This window comes from Manis pentadactyla, chromosome 5 (genome assembly GCF_030020395.1).
Source record: "Manis pentadactyla isolate mManPen7 chromosome 5, mManPen7.hap1, whole genome shotgun sequence".
Taxonomy (NCBI): domain Eukaryota; kingdom Metazoa; phylum Chordata; class Mammalia; order Pholidota; family Manidae; genus Manis; species Manis pentadactyla.
This window is the reverse complement of record NC_080023.1, coordinates 99,388,125-99,410,951: the sequence shown is the minus strand read 5'-3', so window position 1 is coordinate 99,410,951 and position 22,827 is coordinate 99,388,125. Positions and strand designations below refer to the sequence as shown.

The following is a 22,827-nucleotide window of genomic DNA, read 5'->3' as shown; positions in this document are numbered from 1 at the left end:
TGGAAACAAATGACAACAACAACACAAAGCCCCAACTACTGTGGGATACAGCAAAAGCAGGCTTAATAGGAAAATATATAGCAATCCAGACATATTTAAGGAAGGAAGAAAAATCCCAAATGAATGGTCTAATGTCACAATTATCGAAATTGGAAAAAGAAGAACAAATGAGGCCTAGGGGCAGCAGAAGGAGGGACATAATGAAGATCAGAGAATAAATAAATAAAATTGAGAAGAATAAAACAATAGCAGAAATCAATGAAACCAAGAGCTGGTTCTCTGAGAAAATTAACAAAATAGATAAGCCTCTAGCCAGACTTATTAAGAGAAAAAGAGAGTCAACACACATCAACCGAATCAGAAACGAGAAAGGAAAAATCACGACTGACCCCACAGAAATACAATAAATTATTTGAGATTACTATGAAAACCTATATGCTAACAAGCTGGGAAACCAAGGAGAAATGGACAACTTCCTAGAAAAATACAACCTTCCAAGACTGACCAAGGAAGAAACAGAAAATCTAAACAGACAATTACCAACAACGAAATCGAAGCGGTAATCAAAGTACTACCAAAGTACAAAACTCCTGGGCCACACGGATTTACCTCGGAATTTTATCAGACATACAGAGAAGACATAATACCCATTCTCCTTAAAGTTTTCCAAAAAATCAAAGAGGAGGGAATACTTCCAAACTCATTCTATGAAGCCAACATCACCCTAATAACAAAACCAGGCAAAGGCCCCACCAAAAAAGAAAACTACAGACCAATATCCCTGATGAATGTAGATGCAAAAATACTCAACAAAATATTAGCAAACCGAATTCAAAAATACATCAAAAGGATCATACACCACGACCAAGTGGGATTCATCCCAGGGATGCAAGGATGGTACATCATTCGAAAATCCATCAACATCATCCACCACATCAACATAAAGAAAGACAAAAACCACATGACAATCTCCATAGATGCTGAAAAACATTCGACAAAATTCAACATCCATTCTTGATTAAAAACCCTCAACAAAATGGGTATAGAGGGAAAGTACCTTAACATAATACAGGCCATATATGAAAAACCCACAGCCAACATCATACTGAACAGCGAGAAGCTGAAAGCTTTTCCTCTGCAATCGGGAACAAGACAGGGATGCCCACTCTCCCCACTGTTATTTTACATAATACTGGAGGTCCTAGCCATGGCAATTAGACAAAACAAAGAAATACAAGGAATCCAGATTGGTAAAGAAGAAGTTAAACTGTCACTATTTGCAGATGACATGATATTGTACATAAAAAACCCTGAAGACTCCACTCCGAAGCTACTAGACCTAATATCAGAATTCAGCAAAGTTGCAGGATACAAAATGAACACACAGAAATCTGTGGCTTTCCTATACACTAACAATAAACTAATAGAGAAATCATGAAGACAATTCCATTCAGAATAGCATCAAAAAGAATAAAATACCTAGGAATAAACCTAACCAAGGAAGTGAAAGACCTATACCCTGAAAACTATAAGACACTCTTAAGTGAAATTTATTAGTGTTTATATAGTGCTTTTGATGTTAACTCTGAAAACACTGGAGCTCGGCCTGAATCTCAAAGATTAACTTTTTTGTATGAATTTTATAGTTTTATATTTACATATAAGTCTGTTCATTTTCCAGAAGATTGAAGATTTAGATAAAACGTGTTTTGTTTTTTTTTTCGCCTGTGAATGTCTTATTGCACCAATCGAAAAGGTTGTCCTTCTTTTGCCAGCATGTGTTTCTGAAAAATATGTTGAGCATAGTTGTGTGGGTCTATTTCTAGGACTGTTTTATTGTTTCACTGATCTTTGGCTTTTTCTCTACCAATACCAAACATCCATGATTATTGTAACTATATTGACAACTCTGAAATTAGATATTTTTTCCACTCTATTATTGTCATGATAGATTTAGCTATCCCAGATCCTGTGCCAACACAAAATTCTTAGTAATATTTTGATAGGAATTTCATTAAACATTATGATAAATTTAGTGAAAAATGACATTTTTACAATGTAGGCTTTTCCAATCCATGGATACGTTTCTTTCCATATGTTCATGTATTGGTTTATCAGCATTTTGTAGTTATCAGTACTTAAGTACTATGTGTATTTTAAGTGTATGCCTAAGTATTACGTGTTCTTTAAAATGATTGTAAATGGTGTTTTTAATTTTTATTGATGTATGTTCATTGCTAGTATATAGAAATATGATTGATTTTTGTTTGTTGATCATTATCCTGCAAATTTCCTGAAATTTTCTGGATTCTGTTATGGAGAAAATCATGTATTCTGCATATAGATATATTTTGATGTTTTCCTTTCCAATCTATATGTCTTTGAATAAGTGATGAAATCACTTGTCCTTGACATTTTCCTGATTTTAGTGCAAAATCATTCATTCTAACACTATTAAGTATATCACACTAACTGTAGGGTTCCTGAATCAAGTGGAGAATGTTTTCTTCTATTCCTCATTTTATGACTTTTTAAAATCATTAATGGATATTGGATTATGTCAAGGAATGTTTTCTATCACATGATATAATCATATATTTCCTTCAGTAGCTTGTTGATATGGCAGGTTATTTTGACACAAAAATGTTCTAACAGCTTTGCATATCTGGAATAAATCCTACTTTGTCAAGGTACACAATTGGTTTATATATTGAATTCTTTTTGATATTTTGTTTTTATATTTGAGTATTTTACAGCTTTTTTTTTTTTTTTTTTAGTACTGTGGTTGCATGGTTTCGGTAGTAGGTGTTGTCCTCGTGAGTAAGAATGATGTATTCCTTCATCTTTTATATTGTGGAAGAATTGCATAAAATTGTTATTGGTTTTTCTTTAAATTTTCTTTGAATATCCTGGGCTGAAAGATTTTTTTTTTTTGGATAAGTGGAATTTTAAATTGTAAATTCTATTTCTTTGGTGGTTTAAAGGCTTTTCAAATTTTTCTACTTTAGTTGACTCAGACCCTTTGTGTTTTTTAAGGAGTTGTTCAAATATTTCCTTGTATCTTTTAAATAGCTGTGGTGAGAGAGATCGGAAGATGGCGGCGTGAGTAGAGCAGTGGAAATCTCCTCCCCAAACCACATATAACTATGAAAATATAACAAAGACAACTCTTCCTAGAAAAAAGACCAGAGGACACAGGACAATATCCAGATCACATCCGAATCTGAGAGAACCCAGCGCCTCGCGAAGGGGGTAAGATACAAGCCCCTGCCTGGCGGGAGCCGAGTGCCCATCCCCCCAACTCCGGGCAGGAGAAGAATAGGCAGAGCAGGAGGGAGAAGGAGCCCAGGACTGCCGAACACCCAGCCCCAGCCATCCGGGCCAGAGTGCAGACACAGTGCGTGCACAGGGAGCCCTGCATACTAGGGAAACAGGGCAGCAAGAACAGTGAGTGTGCACCGGAGGCCGGGCGCTGGAGGATATAAGAAAAGCGAGCGACCATTTTTTTTTTTTTTTTTTTTGCTGTTTTGTTTTGGTGAGCACATTTTGGAAATCTTAAAGGGATAGGGACCCCAATACTAGGGAAACAGGGCAGCAAGAACAGTGAGCGGGCACCGGAGGCCTGGCGCCAGAGGACACCAGAAAAGCGAGTGACCCTTTTTTTTTTTTCTGTTTTGTTTTGGCTAGTGCTTTTTGGAAGTCTTAAAGGGATAGGGACCACAATACTAGGGAAACAGGGCAGCAAGACCGGTGAGCAGATGTCTGAGGCTGGTGCCGGAGAATAAATAAAAACGAGCGGCCACCTTTTTTTTTTAATTTAAAAATTTCCTTTTTCCTTTTTCTCTTTTGTTTTGGCGGGTGATTTTTGAAAGTCTTAAAGGGGCAGGGCGGGACACTTAATCCAGAGGTAGGGAATACGAGGATCTCTGGGCACGATAACCCCTGGGCTGCAGGGAGCAGGGAGGCCCCTTACAGAGATAAAAAGCCTCCCAGCTGCCCCCCCCTCCAACGCGACTGCACCACTTTGGAGCAGCTGCCCGAGACAGGCCACGCCCACAGCAACAGCGGAGATAAACTCCATAGCAGCCCAGCAGGAAGCAGAAACCCTGTCTGCGCGCAGCTGCCCAGCACAAGCCACTAGAGGTCGCTGTTCTCCCAGGAGAGGAGGGCCACAAACCAACAAGAAGGGAAGTTCTTCCAGCCGTCACTCGTCCCAGCTCTGCAAACTATTCCTATCACCATGAAAAGGCAAAGCTACAGGCAGACAAAGATCACAGAGACAACACCAGAGAAGGAGACAGACCTAAGCAGTCTTCCTGAAAAAGAATTCAAAATAAGAACCATAAAAAAGCTGACAGAGATGCAGAGAAATACGCAAGAGAAATGGGATGAAGTCCGGAGGGAGATCACAGATGCCAGAAAGGAGATTACAGAAATGAAACAAACTCTGGAAAGGTTTATAAGCAGAATGGATAGGATGCAAAAGGCCATTGATGGAATTGAAACCAGAGAACAGGAACGCATAGAAGCTGACATAGAGTGAGATAAAAGGATCTACAGGAATGAAACAATATTAAGAGAACTGTGTGACCAATCCAAAAGGAACAATATCCATATTATAGGGGATACAGAAGAAGAAGAGAGAGGAAAAGAGATGGAAAGTATCTTAGAAGAAATAATTGCTGAAAACTTCCCCAAAATGGGGGAGGAAATAATCGAACAGACCACAGAAATACACAGAACCACCAACAGAAAGGACCAAGGAGGACAACACCAAGACACATAATAATTAAAATGGCAAAGATCAAGGACAAAGAAAGAGTTTTAAAGGCAGCTAGAGAGAAAAAGTTCACCTATAAAGGAAAACCCATCAGGCTAACATCAGACTTCTCGACAGAAAACTTACAGGCCAGAAGAGAATGGCATGATATATTTAATGCAATGAAACAGAAGGGCCTTGAACCAAGGATACTGTATCCAGCACGACTATCATTCAAATATGATGGTGGGATTAAACAATTCCCAGATAAACAAAAGCTGAGGGAATTTGCTTCCCACAAACCACCTCTACAGAACATCTTATAGGGACTGCTCTAGAGGGGAGCACGCCTAAAAAGAGCACAGCACAAAACACCCAACATATGAAGAATCGAGGAGGTGGAATAATAAGGGAGAGAAGAAAAGAATCTCCAGACAGTGTATATAACAGCTCAATAAGCGAGCTAAGTTAGACAGTAATATACTAAAGAGGCTAACCTTGAACCTTTGTTAACCACGAATTTAAAACCTGCAATGGCAATAAGTACATATCTTTCAATAGTCACTCTAAATGTTAATGGGCTGAATGCACCAATCAAAAGACACAGAGTAATAGAATGGATAAAAAAGCAAGACCCATCTAAATGCTGCTTACAAGAAACTCACCTCAAACCAAAAGACATGTACAGATTAAAGTCAAGGGATGGAAAAATATATTTCAAGCAAACAACAGTGAGAAGAAAGCAGGGGTTGCAGTACTAATATCAGACAAAATAGACTTCAAAACAAAGAAAGTAACAAGAGATAAAGAAGGACACTACATAATGATAACGGGCTCAGTCCAACAAGATGATATAACCATTCTAAATATATATGCACCCAATATAGGAGCCCCAGTATATGTGAAACAAATACTAACAGAATTAACAGAAGATGACTTGATGGAGTGCTTCCAAACATGTGCCAGAAAACAAACTGACATTGGACAGTCCTCACAGAAGATTTCTGATTTTTTAATCCTACCACTTCTTCTATGACACAGACCCTTCTTTGATGTGGGCACTGAAATTAAAGAGAATGGTAGAAGTATCAGTACCACACTGAAACATTTTTAGATAAATGATTAAGGAAAAAAGTCAGGCAGAAATTATGATGTATTTCTATAAAATTACACTGAGTGTGCCTGCCTCCCCTTCCACCACCCTCTACCTCTGCCAGTCCTGAGACAGCAATCCCCCTTCTTCCTTCTCAGCCTACTCACTGTGAAGGTGACAAGGAACCCCTTCCACTTAAAGAAGAGCAAATATTCATTATGCCATACAATTGATGATATATCTGTTATGTATGTCGTGTGAATAACTGTATGGCAAGAACTGTGTAAGACTTCTTTGTTGTCATTTACAGTGTAGAACATTGTGTGCAAGACTTATGGAGACCCTATCCTTTCAAAGGTACAGGTAGGTGATAGTCAATATAAAATTGTTACTTTTCTGTTTTACAACTTTGCTTTCAAAGAGTTACATTACAGTATGTATGCCTCTCTCTCTCCTAATTGAAGAAACAGTATATCAGCCTATCACAGACAAGTGGTTAAAAAAAAATCTAACGTTTATAATACTGTATTATGAATACAAATAAAGTTGTATACCATAAAAATTTTAGGACTCATTATACTTTTATAGGCTAGACTACCTTAAAGCAATCATTGTTGCTTCTTTGTTATTAGTATATGTATTACTTTACCTGTAAACAAGTATTCTTTCCCATTATCTTTGTTTTTGTTGTCTGGTGTTAGTAATACACATAGCATCTACAGCATATAAAGCAATATGATTCATCATGTAAACAAAGGATGCAAATACACAGTATCAAAAATACAGTAAAGCTATGAATGTATTTTCCTTAGGATTTTTTTATTAATAGATTATTATTAGTAAGGCTGTAAGTAGTTAAGGTTTTGCAGAGCCAAATTTTGCAATTTTCAACTGCATTGGGAGGCTGTTGCTCCTAACCCTTGTGTTGTTCAAAGGTCAACTATATATCTAATAGTTTTTAAAATTCTGTTTTATGTTTTTTTTCAGTATATCTATTATAACCTGTCAGATGATTTTCTTATTCAGATCTTTTCCATCCTTGTTAGTTTTCTGCCTGGTATTTCTATTAGTTGTTGAGATAAAGGTTGTTGAAACCCCCAATTATACATGCCTATATCTCTTCAGCTCTATTTGATTTTCATCCATGAAATTTCAGACTGTTACTTGGCATACAAACATTTAGGACTACTTTGTCTTTCAGGGGAACTGCTCTGTTTATCATCATATAATGTCCTTATCATAATTCTCTTTGAAGTCTGCTTTATCAGATATTAATATACCAAATCATTCTTCTCTTTAAAATATATTGTTTAGTGGTATATCTTTTCTTCCATGCATTTACTATAAAGTACATGTGTTACTGATGAAGTGAATTTTTTTTAACAGTCATAGAGATTGGTCATGATACACTCTTCCAAATCTCTCACTCCCCAACATTTTAATTATTGTTAAATGTAAATTGCCTCAAAACACCAAAGACACTATAAATCCAGAAAATTAAATGCAAAAATCCTCAACAAATTATCAACAAAAATTTGGTAGCAAACCAAATTCAATGATATGTTAAAAGGACCACACAGCAGAAACTACAAGCCAGAAGGGAGGGGCAGGTTATACCCAAAGCGTGTAAAGATAAAGACCTACAGCCAGTACTCTACCCAGCAAGGTTATCAGGCAGAATTGAAGAACAGATAAAGAACAAATATAGTTTAAAGGAGTTCACCACCACTAGACTTATAAGAAATGTTAAAAGGACCTCTTTAAGAGGAAAAGAAAAGGCTCTAACTAGAAGTGAGAAAATTTTGAAAAAATTTCTCTGGTATAGAGAAAAAAACAGATACAAAAGTGGTAGACCAATCACTATAAAGCTAGTATGAGACAAAAAATAAAAGTAGTAAAATCAATTATTCAAAAAATTCATGAAAGGAATTGCTAAATAAAATAGTGTAAAAGATGACATCATAAACATGAGAAGGGGACTTAGAACTTAAGTGACTAACAACCTATCATAGACTGTTTGTCATATACAAACCCCAAGATAACCACAAACCAAAAACATGATACATAGAAAAAGAAGCAATTCAACTATAACAATAAAGTTATCAAAGACGATGAGAGTAAGCCAGGGAAGAATAGTTCAGGTAAGAGAAAAACAACCAGAAAATGTTTACCACAACAGCAATATGTACATACCTATTAACAATTACTTTAAGTGGACTAAATGCACCAATAAAAATACACAGTGTGTCTGAATGGATAAAAAAACAAGACCCATCTATATGCTGCCTACTAGAGACTCACTTCAGACCAAAAGACACAGACTGAAACTGAAGGGATGGACAAAGTTATTCCATGCAAACAGAAATGAAAAGAAAAAAAAGTTGTAGAAGGATGTTGTATAATAATTAAGGTCTCAATCCAGCTAGAAGATACAACAATTGTAAATACCTGTACCTAACAGAAGTGTACCTAAATACATAGGGCAATCAAGTGGACCTAATAGACAGATTCAGAACATTCTTAGACAGATCACATGTTAGTCCACAAGTCTTAATTTATGAAGGCTGAAAACATACCAAGCATCTTTTATGACCACATACTACTAAGCACTCAAAGGGTCCACAAACAAAGAGGAAATAAAAAAACTCAGTGTAACCCTACATCTAAAAGAATTAGAAAAAGAAAAATTCCAAAGTTAATAAAGGAAATAAAGATCACAGCAGAAGTAAATGAATTAGAGACTAAAAAAGCAATACAACAGATTAATGAAACCATGAGCTATTCTTTGAAAAAACTGATAAATTTTCAGACTCATCTAGAAAAAGAGAGGACAAGTCAAATTATAAATAAAAAAGAAGTTATAATTATGTTTATTTTTGTAGTGTCAGATTACTATTAAAAATTAGATGCCAACAAATTGGACAACCTAGAAAAATGAAAAAATTCCTTGAAACATGCAGTCTCCTAAGACTGAACTGGAAAGTAACAAAATTTGCACAGACTAATTATTAGTAACAAAATTGAACCAGTAATCAAAAAACTCCCAGCAAACAAAAGTTAAAGATCAGATGGCTTCATGGCTGAATTCTTCCAAATATTTGAAGAGTTAATAATCACTATACTTCTCAAACTATTCCAAAAATTGAAGATCAATACAGATACAAAATCCTCAACAAAATGTTAGCAAACTTAATTAAAAAATATGTTAAAATGAGCGTTCACCATGACCAAGTGGACTTCATTCCAGGAATGCAAGGATTCTTCAAGACCTGCAAATCAATCAGTGTGATACCCCACATCAACAAAATGAGGGATAAAAACCATCTGGTCCTATCTCAATAGATGTTGAGAAAGCATTTGACAGTTCAACTAACATTCATAAAACTCAACATATAAAGGGAACATACCTCAATATAGTACTGGAGGTCCTAGCAACAGAAAACAAACAAGAAAAATAAGTAAAATGCAGACAAATTGGTAAGGATGAAGTAAAATTACCATATACAATATTATGTCAAATAGTGACAAACCCTAAAGACACCACCAAAAAAAAATATTTAAACTAGTGAATGAATTCAATAAAATCACAGGATACAAAATCAATATACAGAAATTTCTTGTTTTTACATCTATAGAAATGATGAACAGGAAGAGAAATTAAGAAATCAATCCCATTTACAAGTACATCAAAAAGAATAATTACCTAGAAATAAATTTAACCAAGGAGGTGAAAGACCTCTATGTACTCTGAAAACTGTAAAATATTGATAACAGAAAATGAAGAAGATACACACAAAAGGAGAGCTATTCTGTGCTACTGGATAGGAAGAATTCATTTTGTTAAAATGGCCATAAGGTTCAAAGTAATCTGTAGAGTCAATGGAATCTTTGTCAAAATACCAATGACATTTTTCACTGAACAAGAGAAAATAATCCTAACGTTTGTATGAAACCATAAGAACCCCTGAATAGCACAAATGATCTTGAGAAAGACAAAGCTGGGGCTCTCCTCCTTAGTTTCAAACTTTACTATAAAGCTACAGGAATCACAATAGTATGGTACTGGCCCAAGAACAGATACATGGACCAATGGAAAAGAACACAGAGCCCAGAAATAAACTCGTGCCTGTATAGTCAATTAATCTATGAGATAGGAGGCAAGAAGATATAATGGAGAAAAGAGTCTCTTCAATAGTGGTATGGGAAAAACTGGACAACTACGTGTAAAAGAATGGAATTGGATTGCTGTCTTACACCAGACACAAATACAAATCCAGAATGGATTAAAGACCTAAATATAAGTTCTGAAACCATCAAATGGCTAGAATAAAATATAGGCAGTAAATTTCAAAAATGAGCATTAATAATTTTTTTGGATATGTCTCTCCAGGCAAGGGAGACAAAAGCAAAGATAAACAATTGAAACTTCATCAAACTAATAAGCCTCTGCACAGCAAAGGAAACTATCAGCAAAATGAAAAGCAACCTACTGTATGGGAGAACATATTTGTAAATGATATATCCAATAGGGATTAATATAAAAAATATAAAGATCTCATAACAAATGGGCAGAGGACCTGAATAGACATTTTTCCAAAGACAACACACAGATGGCCAAAAGCCACATGAAAAGATGCTCCACATCACTAAGCATCAGGGAAATGCACATCAAAGCCACAATGAGACATCACATCAGACCAGTCAGAATAGTCACTATCCAAAAGACAAGAAATAACAAGGTTTGGAGAGGACATGGGAGAAAAGCAAACCCTCCTACACTGCTGGTGGGTTTGCGAATTGGTGCAGCCACTGTAGAAAGCAGTACGGAGGCTTGCCAAAAAATTAAATCAGAAATACCATGTGACCCAGCAGTTCTGCTTCTGGGAATTTATACAAAGAAAACAAAATCACTAATCTGAAAAGATATAAACACTCCTATATTTATCACATTATTCACAATAGCCAAAATATGGAAACCACCTAAATGTCCACTGGTAGATAAAAGAATAAATATGTCATATATATACACACACAATGGAATATTAGCCATAAACAATAAATAAATCTTGCCACTGTGACAACATGGACTAGAAGGTATTATGCTAAGTGAAATCAGAGAAACACAAGTACCACATGACTTCACTTAAATTAAGAATCAAAAAAAAGAAAAACAAGCAGAACTGAAATAGACTCAAACACAGAGAACAAACTTAACTTGTGGTTGCCATGGTGGTAGTTGTGGATTAAATAGGTGAAGGGGAAAACAATTAGTAACAAAAAATAAAGTATGCCAATTATAAATCAATAAAAAGGTCATTATTGGCATATTTTATCATATTGATGTCTATATTATTATTTTATTCAATTGTACTAGATCCTCTTTTTATTGTGATTGTTTCATTCATCGCATTGGTGTGGGTTAACTAAATCTCTATATTTCATCTTGTTTATTCATTATGTTTTTGATGTATTTCCCTGTATAGCATATAGAAAAGGAAATATGTATTCATATGTATATGTGAGTGCCCATATATGTGAACGTGTATATATATATATAGAGAAAGTAGATAAAGCCAAAGTAGAAAAATGTTAACTTATGGATCTTCTTAGAAGTTTGTTATACTACTTTTATAATTTGAAAATGTCTGAAAGTGTTTAATTTTTAAGCATTGAATTAGGTATTTTAAGGATGACTTAAAGCTCAGTGGCTGATATTTAGAAGTTCTTGTTTCAATTAGAGTAGAATATATGTGAATTTTCACTTCCTTATTTCTTTTATGTTATATTTTCCTTTTAAGAATGTGCTTAAATGCCAATCCCTACTGTTGTTGAGTTAATGCTGTTTAGAAATCGTGATTTATCACTATAAAATTCTTCTAGATTTAACCTTATAATCCCTGAATTTTTTAAGTTTAGAAACAGAAAAATGGTCTCTCTAGAGAACTCAACACATTATGCTTCACATTAAATTATATCTTCTAATAAAAAATATAATATATGCAAATTCAGAAAATAGGTTTCTCTCCTTTTTTTCCTTTATTGTACTTAAGTTTTAGACTAAGGAAAAGCACACTATTTAATATATAGAAAAGAATCCTGTTTAAATAAGAAATACTTGCTTTACTGACAGGTCAAAAATGTCATGTGATTTCCTTATATATACATTTAGAGGATTATCAGATTATATATTTAATGACACTTAAGTTTTGTCATCTTGAGTTATACTTAAACTACAGATCTACATGTCATTTATATTTTCATGACAATTACAAACAAGAATTATCAATGTCCTTTACTATCTGTTGAGCACATAGCCATAACATTATTTTCATTCTTTCTTTTTAGCACATACCTGAAAAATAGAGAAAAGAAAAAGCTGTCTTTGTTTTGAGACTATTTGGAACTTCTTTTTCTTCATATTGACTCTAGTTAATATCATTAGCAAAGCATATTCATTTAATAGCATAAAAAATGAAAGTAATTATCTTATAACTATCCCTAAGGAATAACATTTGAGATGTTTTCATTTTCAATAGCAATATATATTAAATTTCTTTTTATCATATCTATTGTTCTGAGCCTATCTATGCTTATAAACTAGCTCTGAACCTTATACCACCTAAAATCAATTTTATGATTAGTGTTAAAAGCTGTCATTGCAGATTAACTTCAGTTTTAAAAAATTTTATTCCAGAAATCTGCTCTTCTTTTGCTTTAATTTGAAAGTCTAATTGAACAAATATTTATATGCTAGCTCTTAATGTATCGTCATAGTGGACTGAGATCAGGAAAGTCTTATGCTCACGTGAATGTACAAATCCTGTATTATAATTTGTAGATTATTACTGTATTAAACAAATACTTATTTTAGGTATATTTTGAACTCTAAATGTAATAGGGAAATTTAAATGTTCTTTATTTCTTTAGAGATAAAAAAAGTCTCTTTTAGTAAAATAGCTTTTTAAATTGCTAGCTTAGGATAAAAAATTCTGGATAATAATATTACATATTGAACTATCAAAAGAATTAATTTCTGGTCTTGTATTTTGCAATTTATTAGTAACATGATCTTCACTAGAAGTTCTTTGAGCTATAGGTATGTCAAAAGGTTGAAAACCCTTTCATATGGTGGTTATTATGAAGACTGAACAAGATTTAATGAAGAACTGTGGATATTGTAATGTTATTATAGAAATGAAATAATATTGCCAAAGCATTGATAGAAGTTAAGAAGAGGATGTGAAAAATAGAAATTCAAGTTCTGCAGAAAAAAAAAAAGACAATAGAATGGAATTCATTTTGCTGGGCACTCTTCTGGTAACAAAACATTCATCACTCAGTTAAATAGTATCAGTAACTTCTTATACTTGAATTCCCACTATGATTTTTTTCATATAATAGTAGCACATCCTTTAAAGTCATTTAGAATTAGGTTTAATTCTGTATGGGCTTGAGCAATTTAAAGTTCCTGAAGTTCCATTTCTAATATTAAGAATAATAATCATAATAGCTTATCATTGTGTTATAACAAAATTGAATGTTATGATAAATGTAAAGACTATAGATTGGTACCTTGAACAAGGTATATGATAAATATATTATTTGAACAATAATATAAAAACATATTATTTGGAAAGGAGCCAAGATGGCAGCATGAGTAGAGCAGCGGAAATCTCCTCCCAAATCCACATATATCTATGAAAATATAACAAAGACATCTCTTCCTAGAATAAAGACCAGAGGACACAGGACAACATCCAGACCACATACACACCTGTGAGAACCCAGTGCCTCGTAAAGGGGGTAAGATACAAGCCCCGGCACAGTGGGACCCGAGCACCTCTCCCCCCAGCTCCTGGCGGGAGAAGAGTAGGCAGAGCGGGAGGGAGACGGAGCCAAGGACTGTTGAACACCCAGCCCCGGCCTTTCGGGCCAGAGCTCAGACAGAGTGCGTGTGTGGGGCCCTGTATACTAGGGAAATAGGGCAGCAAGAACAGTGAGCGGGTACTGGAGGCCTGGCGCCGGAGGACATAAGAAAAGCGAGCGGCGATTTTTTTTTTTCTGTTTTGTTTTGGCAGCGCTTTTAGGAAGTCATAAAGGGATAGGGAACCCAATACTAGGGAAACAGGGCAGCAAGACTGGTGAGCAGATGCCTGAGGCTGGCGCCAGAGAATAAAGAAAAGCAAGTGGCCATTTTTTATTTATTTATTTATTTTTTTAATTAAAAAAATTTTTTTTTTTCTTCTGGTCGTTGTTTTGTTTTGGCGGGTGCTTTTTGGAAGTCTTAAAGGGGCAGGGTGGGACACTTAATCCAGAGATAGAGAATCCGGGGATCTCTGGGCACCCTAAGCCCCTGGGCTGCAGGGAGCTCAGAGGCTCCTTACGGAGATAAATAGCCTCCAGGTCGCTCCCCCTCCAACGGGAATCCACCACTTTGGAGTAGCTGCCCGAGCCAGGCCACACCCACAGCAACAGCGGAGATTAACTCCATAGCAGCCAGGCAGGAAGCAGAAGCCCTGTTTGCACACACCTACCCAGCACAAGCCACTAGAGGCCGCTGTTCTCCCAGGAGAGGAGGGCCACAAACCAACAAGAAGGGAAGTTCTTCCACCCGTCACTCGTCCCAGCTCTGCAAACTATTCCTATCACCATGAAAAGGCAAAACTACAGGCAGACAAAGATCACAGAGACAACACCAGAGAAGGAGACAGACCTAAGCAGTCTTCCTGACAAAGAATTCAAAATAAGAATCATAAACATGCTGACAGAGATGCAGAGAAATACGCAAGAGAAATGGGATGAAGTCCGGAGGGAGATCACAGATGCCAGAAAGGAGAATACAGAAATGAAACAAACTCTGGAAAGGTTTATAAGCAGAATGGATAGGATGCAAGAGGCCATTGATGGAAGTGAAACCAGAGAACAGAAACGCATAGAAGCTGACAGAGTGAGAGATAAAAGGATCTACAGGAATGAAACAATGTTAACAGTACTGTGTGACCAATCCAAAAGGAACAATATCTGTATTATAGGGGTACCAGAAGAAGAGAGAGAAGAAAAGGGATGGAAAGTATCTTGGAAGAAATAATTGCTGAAAACTTCCCCAAGCTGGGGAGGAAATAATCGAACAGACCACAGAAATACACAGAACCACCAACAGAAAGGATCCAAGGAGGACAACACCATGACACAGAATAATTAAAATGGCAAAGATCAAGGACAAGGAAAGAGTTTTAAAGGCAGCTAGAGAGAAAAAGGTCAACTATAAAGGAAAACCCATCAGGCTAACGTCAGACTTCTCAACAGAAACCCTACAGGCCAGAGGAGAATGTCATGATATATTTAATGCAATGAAACAGAAGGGCCTTGAACCAAGGATACTGTATCCAGCACGACTATCATTCAAATATGATGGTGGGATTAAACAATTCCCAGACAAACAAAAGCTGAGGGAATTTGCTTCCCACAAACCACCTCTACAGAATATCTTATAGGGACTGCTCTAGACGGAAACACGCCTATAAAGAGAACAGCACAAAACACCCAACATATGAAGAATTGAGGAGGTGGAATAAGAAGGGAGAGAACAAAAGAATCTCCAGACAGTGTATATAACAGCTCAATAAGTGAGCTAAGTTAGGCAGTAATATACTAAAGAGGCTAACCTTGAACCTTTGTTAACCACGAATTTAAAACCTGCAATGGCAATAAGCACATATCTTTCAATAGTCACCCTAATGTTAATGGGCTGAATGCACCAATCAAAAGACACAGAGTAATAGAATGGATAAAAAAGCAAGACCCATCTATATGCTGCTTACAAGAAACTCACCTCAAACCAAAAGACATGTACAGACTAAAAGTCAAGGGATGGAAAAACATATTTCAGGCAAACAACAGCGAGAAGAAAGCAGGGGTTGCAGTACTAATATCAGACAAAATAGACTTTAAAACAAAGAAAATAAGAGATAAAGAAGGACACTACATAATGATAAAGGGCTCAGTCCAACAAGACGATATAACCATTCTAAATATATATGCACCCAACACAGGAGCACCAGCATATGTGAAACAAATACTAACAGTACTAAAGGGGGAAATAGATGGCAATGCATTCATTCTAGGAGACTTCAAAACACCAATCAACCCAAAGGATAGATCCACTGGGCAGAAAATAAGTAACGACATGGAAGCACTGAACAACACAGTAGAACAGATGGACCTAATAGACATCTATAGAACATGACATCCAAGAGCAATAGGATATACATTCTTCTCAAGTGCACATGGAACATTCTCCAGAATAGACCACATACTAGGCCACAAAAAGAGCCTCAGAAAATTGCAAAAGACTGAAATTCTACCAACCAACTTTTCAGAACACAAAGGCATAAAACTAGAAATAAACTGTACAAAGAAAGCAAAGAGGCTCACAAACACATGGAGGCTTAACAACACGCTCCTAAATAATCAATGGATCAATGACCAAATCAAACTGGAGATCCAGCAATATATGGAAACAAATGACAACAACAACACTAAGCCCCAATTTCTGTGGGACACAGCAAAAGCAGTCTTAAGAGGAAAGTATATAGCAATCCAAGCATATTTAAAAAAGGAAGAGCAATCCCAAATGAATGGTCTAATGTCAAATTTATCGAAATTGGAAAAAGAAGAACAGATGAGGCCTAAGGTCAGCAGAAGGAGGGACATAATAAAGATCAGAGAAGAAATAAATAAAATTGAGAAGAATAAAACAATAGCAAAAATCAATGAAACCAAGAGTTGCTTCTTCGAGAAAATAAACAAAATATATAACCCTCTAGCCAGACTTATTAACAGGAAAAGAGAGTCAACACAAATCAACAGTATCAGAAACGAGAAAGGAAAAATCACAACGGACCCCACAGAAATACAAAGAATTATTAAAGAGTACTATGAAAACCTATATGCTAACAAGCTGGGAAACCTAGGAGAAATGGACAACTTCCTAGAAAAATACAACCTTCCAAGACTGACCCAAAAAGAAACAGAAAATCTAAACAGACCAATTACCAGCAATGAAATTGAAGCGGTAATCAAAAAACTACCAAAGAACAAAACCCCGGGGCCAGATGGATTTACCTCGGAATTTTATCAGACATACAGGGAAGACATAATACCCATTCTCCTTAAAGTTTTTCAAAAAATAGAGGAGGAGGGGATACTGCCAAACTCATTCTATGAAGCTAACATCACCCTAATACCAAAACCAGGCAAAGACCCCACCAAAAAAGAAAACTACAGACCAATATCCCTGATGAACGTAGATGCAAAAATACTCAACAAAATATTAGCAAACCGAATTCAAAAATACATCAAAAGGATCATACACCACGACCAAGTGGGATTCATCACAGGGATGCAAGGATGGTACAACATTCGAAAGTCCATCAACATCATCCACCACATCAACAAAAGGAAAGACAAAAACCATATGATCATCTCCATAGATGCTGAAAAAGAATTTGACAAAGTTCAACATCCATTCATGATAAAAACTCTCAGCAAAATGGGAATAGAGGGCAAGTACCTCAACATAATAAAGGCCATCTATGATAAACCCACAGCCAACATTATACTGAACAGCGAGAAGCTGAAAGCATTTCCTCTGAGATCGGAAACTAGACAGAGATGCCCTCTCTCCCCACTGTTATTTAACATAGTACTGGAGGTCCTAGCCATGGCAATCAGACAAAACAAAGAAATACAAGGAATCCAAATTGGTAAAGAAGAAGTTAAACTGTCACTATTTGCAGATGACATGATACTGTACATAAAAAACCCTAAAGACTACACCCCAAAACTACTAGAACTGATATCGGAATACAGCAAAGTTGTAGGATACAAAATCAACACACAGAAATCTGTGGCTTTCCTATACACTAACAATGAACTAACAGAAAGAGAAATCAGGATAACAACTCCATTGCATCAAAAAAAATAAAATATCTAGGAATAAGCCTAACCAAAGAAGTGAAAGACTTCTACTCTGAAAACTACAACTCACTCTTAAGAGAAATAAGAGAGGACACTAACAGATGGAAACTCATCCCATGCTCATGGCTAGGAAGAATTAATATCGTCAAAATGGCCATCCTGCCCAAAGCAATATATAGATTTGATGCAATCCCTATGAAACTATCAGCAACATTCTTCAATGAGCTGGAACAAATACTTCAAAAATTCATATGGAAACACCAAAGACCCCGAATAGCCAAAGCAATCCTGAGAAAGAAGAATAAAGTATGCGGGGTCTCACTCCCAACTTCAAACTCTACTATAAAGCCATAGTAATCAAGACAATTTGGTACTGGCACAAGAACAGAGCCACAGACCAGTGGAACAGACTACAGATTCCAGATATTAACCCAGGCATATATGGTCAATTAATATTTGATAACGGAGCCATGGACATGCAATGGCAAAATGACAGTCTCTTCAACAGATGCTGCTGGCAAAACTGGACAGCTACATGTAGGAGAATGAAAATGGACCATTGTCTAAACCCATATACAAAAGTAAACTCAAAGTGGATCAAAGACCTGAATGTAAGTCATGAAACCATTAAAGTCTTGGAAGAAAACATAGGCAAAAACCTCTTAGACATAATCATGAGTGACCTCTTCTTGAACATATCTCCCCGGGCAAGGAAAACAGCAGCAAAAATGAACAAGTGGGACTATATTAAGCTGAAAGCTTCTGTAGAGCAAAAGACACCATCAATAGAACAAAAAGGAACCCTACACTATGGGAGGATATATTTGAAAATGACACATCCGATAAAGGCTTGATGTACAGAATATACAAAGAGCTCACACGCCTCCACAAACAAAAACCAAATAACATGATTAAAAAATGGGAAGGAGAACTGAACAGACAGTTCTCCAAAAAAGAAATACAGATGGCCAACAGACACATGAAAAGATGCTCCACATCGCTAATTATCAGAGAAATGCAAATTAAAACTACAATGAGGTATCACCTCACACGAGTAAGGATGGCTGCCATCCAAAAGACAAACAACAACAAATGTTGGCGAGGCTGTGGAGAAAGGGGAACCCTCTTACACCGCTGGTGGGAATGTAAATTAGTTCAACCATTGTGGAAAGCAGTATGGAGGTACATCAAAATGCTCAAAACAGACTTACCATTTGACCCAGTAATTGCACTCCTAGGAATTAACCCTAAGAATGCAGCAATCAAGTATGAGAAAGACCAATGCACCCCTATGTTTATTGCAGCACTATTTACAATAGCCAAGAATTGGAAGTAACCTAAATGTCCATCTATAGATGAATGGATAAAGAAGAGGTGGTACATATACACAATGGAATACTACTCAGCCATAAGAAAAGGGCAAATCCTACCATTTGCAGCAACATGGATGGAGCTGGAGGGTATTATGCTCAGTGAAACAAGCCTAGCAGAGAAAGAGATATACCAGATGATTTCACTCATCTGTGGAATATAAGAACAAAGGAAAAACTGAAGGAAGAAAACAGCAGCAGAATCACAGAACTCAAGAATGGACTAACAGGTACCAAAGGGAAAATGAAAGGGGAGGATGGGTGGTTAGAGAGGGATAAGGGGGGAGAAGAATGGGGTATTAAGATTAGCATGCATGGGGGTGTGGGAGAAAGGGGAGGGCTGTACAACACAGAGAAGGCAAGTAGTGATTCTACAACATTTGCTATGCTGATGGACAGTGACTGTAAAGGGTTTTATAGGGGGGACCTGGTATAGGGGAGAGCCTAGTAAACATAATATTCGTCATGTAAGTGTAGATTAATGATACCAATAAAAAAAAAAAGGCTGTTCCTGTGTGGTAACCTCCAATGAGTCCTACACAAGGGTATAATGGGCATATTAAAGTGTAGGCAAAGGGTCTGTTTGTGTTTATACAGAGGATCAAAGCCTAATTGGGCTACCCCGAAAATGAACTAAGATATGATATGAAAAATAACTTCCAACATCAGCACTCTCTGGAAGACTCATGCCAGAAGATGATCATCAAAAAACCCCAACAAAGATCTACGCACTGCTATAGCTGTAGATGCACTCATCCCACCAGTTCCTGGACTTGCCATGGGAATGAAGAAGGAGATATCTAAACTGGCCTGTGCATACAGTAAAACAACAAATTTGACTGGATCTATACTGTTGGAACTCAAACAAGAATTAGGAGAAGTGCAAATTGTAGCGCTCCAAAATCTTACAACTACAGACTATTTACTTTTAAAAGAACATATGGGATGTGAACAGTACCCAGGAATGGGTTGTTTTAATTTGTCTGATTTCTCTCAGACTGTTCAAGCTCAGTTGGACAATATCCACCATATCATAGATAAGTTTTCACAAATGCCTAAGGTGCCTAACTGGTTTTCTTGGTTTCACTGGAGATGGCTGGTAATTACAGGTATGCTTTGATTATGTAACTATACTCCTATTATGTTAATGTGTGTGCACAATTTAATTAGTAGTTTAAAACCTATACATGCTGAAGTTACTCTACAAGAAGATATGTAAACGAAATAATCAATCTTCCCATGTTTTCTTCTGCCTGCTACTTCTGTAGCTTTTCTTCTTCCTTCCTAATTACAACCCTTAAATAGAATTCGTGCCTCATATCAAATTTACCGAGTATCATAATTCTTTCAAGTGGTAAAGATTCCTCAATACAAATGCTGGGCATAGACGCTACAGGGCATAAATATGCAAAGAAATAAAAAGCTAACCATTTCAAACATTAAGGCTTCTCTCTCATGTACCAACTTTACATTTCCCTGTATGTCACCGGAAGATTACTGGTTAGCCAGAGACGGGTAAGATTCCTCAAGGGAGGAACAACCTAAGACAGGCACAGTCGCAGGGGCGTCATCAGGTGAGAAATTGGGGATCAACAGAGGTGAGGCTTAGAACCTCACCCCCCCTGTTCTGAGAGAAATCTTCTGCATACGTGGATGTTTTATTGCCCTTGTCTAGCTTCGATTAACACATAGTCTACAGGCACACACCTGATCATCTACATTTGCTCTCTTACAACACTTAACTATGTTTTCTACCTTTATCTTGTATCTACGTACCACTTCAGCTTTTTTTAAAAAATAATAATAATAAAGAGAGAAATGTGGTATCCACATATAAATCAAGTATAAAAATCAAATGAATATTAATATTTGAACTGACTGTTTATAGTTCATAATGCATGAGCAAAACCGAACGTTTCTGTGATGACTGCCCTTGTACTGTTCACCATGTAACTTATTCACTATGTAAGAATTTGTTCTCCATGTAAGAACTTGTTCGTTATGCTTGAGAAGATTGGAGACTGATGAAAATTCGGCTTGGGGTGGATTAATGATTGTGCATTGAGCATTGAGTACCCTATACAGAATTTTATTGTTGTTAACAACCATTCGATCAATAAATATGAGAGATGCCCTCACAACAACAACAAAAAAAAGTACACACTTCCAATTGTAAAATAAATAAGTAACCGGGATGTAATGTATAGCATAAGGAATATAGTCAAAATATTGTAACAACTTGTTATGGTGATAGCTGGTACCTAAAATTTTCATGTATATAAATGTTGAATCACTGTGTTGTACACCTGAAACTAATGTAATGTAATACTGTGTGTCAACTACCCTTCAATAAAAAATAATTATCTTCAAAAAAACAAACAAACAAAATATATTATTTATCATTATCACTAAATATTATAAAAAACTGGAAGTCTATTTTGCTGTGGGGAAACTTTTTTAGTGCTTCATCTTTCCTGGGAGCATCACTGGAAAAATTATCCTGGCCTTTTGCTTCTGCTCCACCTACTCACCAACACGTTCGGCTTGTGGGGGGAGGGATGGCTATGCAGTTTGATGCACACCTACTCTTCTGGTTTAATTACTCCTTCTCCTTCTACTATCAAAAGTGTTTCTTTTAAAATACATCTAAGAGTAAACTCTTATTTACTATCTTCTCATTTGCCACAGGATCGTCATTTTTTTTTGTGCTTCCACACCAATTGAACCCCAATATTGCTTTCAACATGGCACAATCACACTAACACAAGGGTATCTTCATTACTATTTCCTTAAGCACTTCTGTGCAGCTTTGTCTGGGTTGTATTTCCAGTAGCAGAATTGTGGTGTTGTAAGTTATAAGAACTACTCAATTTTCAGTACGTTATACTGAATTATTTCCAGGACAGTTGTATTGGCCTACATTCCCACTAGTATCAGTTTTTCATGTACTTAACATCCCTTCCAGCAATTGCATTGAGCATTATTCTAGCTTTTGTACGTATGTTGTAAATAGAATGATAGCTTATTTCTATCAGTTTGTCCTTTTTTCATTATAACTGGATTGACTGTCTACTCATATAGCCTTTTGGATTTTCTTTGCTGCTAACTGTCATAGTTTATATGGATTACTTTTGATATCACATCTCTATATAAGCTTTATGCATTTTATATACACACTTTTATACATACATATATGCAATGTTTGTTGATGTAATCATATGAGCTGTCCATGTATTACCCACATCAGACCAGTTTTGCCTACATATTCCTTTGGAAAGTCATTTATTGTATATGTACCTACAGAAAGATAGTGTGTGTTTACTGGACCATAATATCCTTGGTTGAGCTGAACTCCTCATAAAACTAACTAGTTTTCCTAATATCTTCTATTAAGTTACCTAACTTTATATACCTCAGGATTAGAAAAAAACAAATATTTATTTTGTGCCATATAACATAACTGATTCATGCATCTTCTTCTTATGATATAATTAAATCCAATCATTAGATGACATAACAGCTACATTTAACTCCAGGATACAGCCTATACCATATGCTTAGTTTGTTTCCTTCTCGATCTCATCCCCTTATCCTCTGATTGATATCCTAAAAATCTCGGTTAAAAA

The 22,827-nt window shown here is 36.1% G+C and overlaps 1 long non-coding RNA gene across 1 annotated transcript; it reads left to right on the top strand.

Annotated features, from left to right (window-relative positions):
- Positions 1–3,169: 3,169 nt before the first annotated feature.
- Positions 3,170–6,332, top strand: LOC130683831 (uncharacterized). Its single transcript, XR_008997831.1, has 3 exons — positions 3,170–3,252; positions 6,163–6,215; positions 6,317–6,332. It is a non-coding gene; the product is annotated as an uncharacterized LOC130683831 (long non-coding RNA).
- Positions 6,333–22,827: the final 16,495 nt, after the last annotated feature.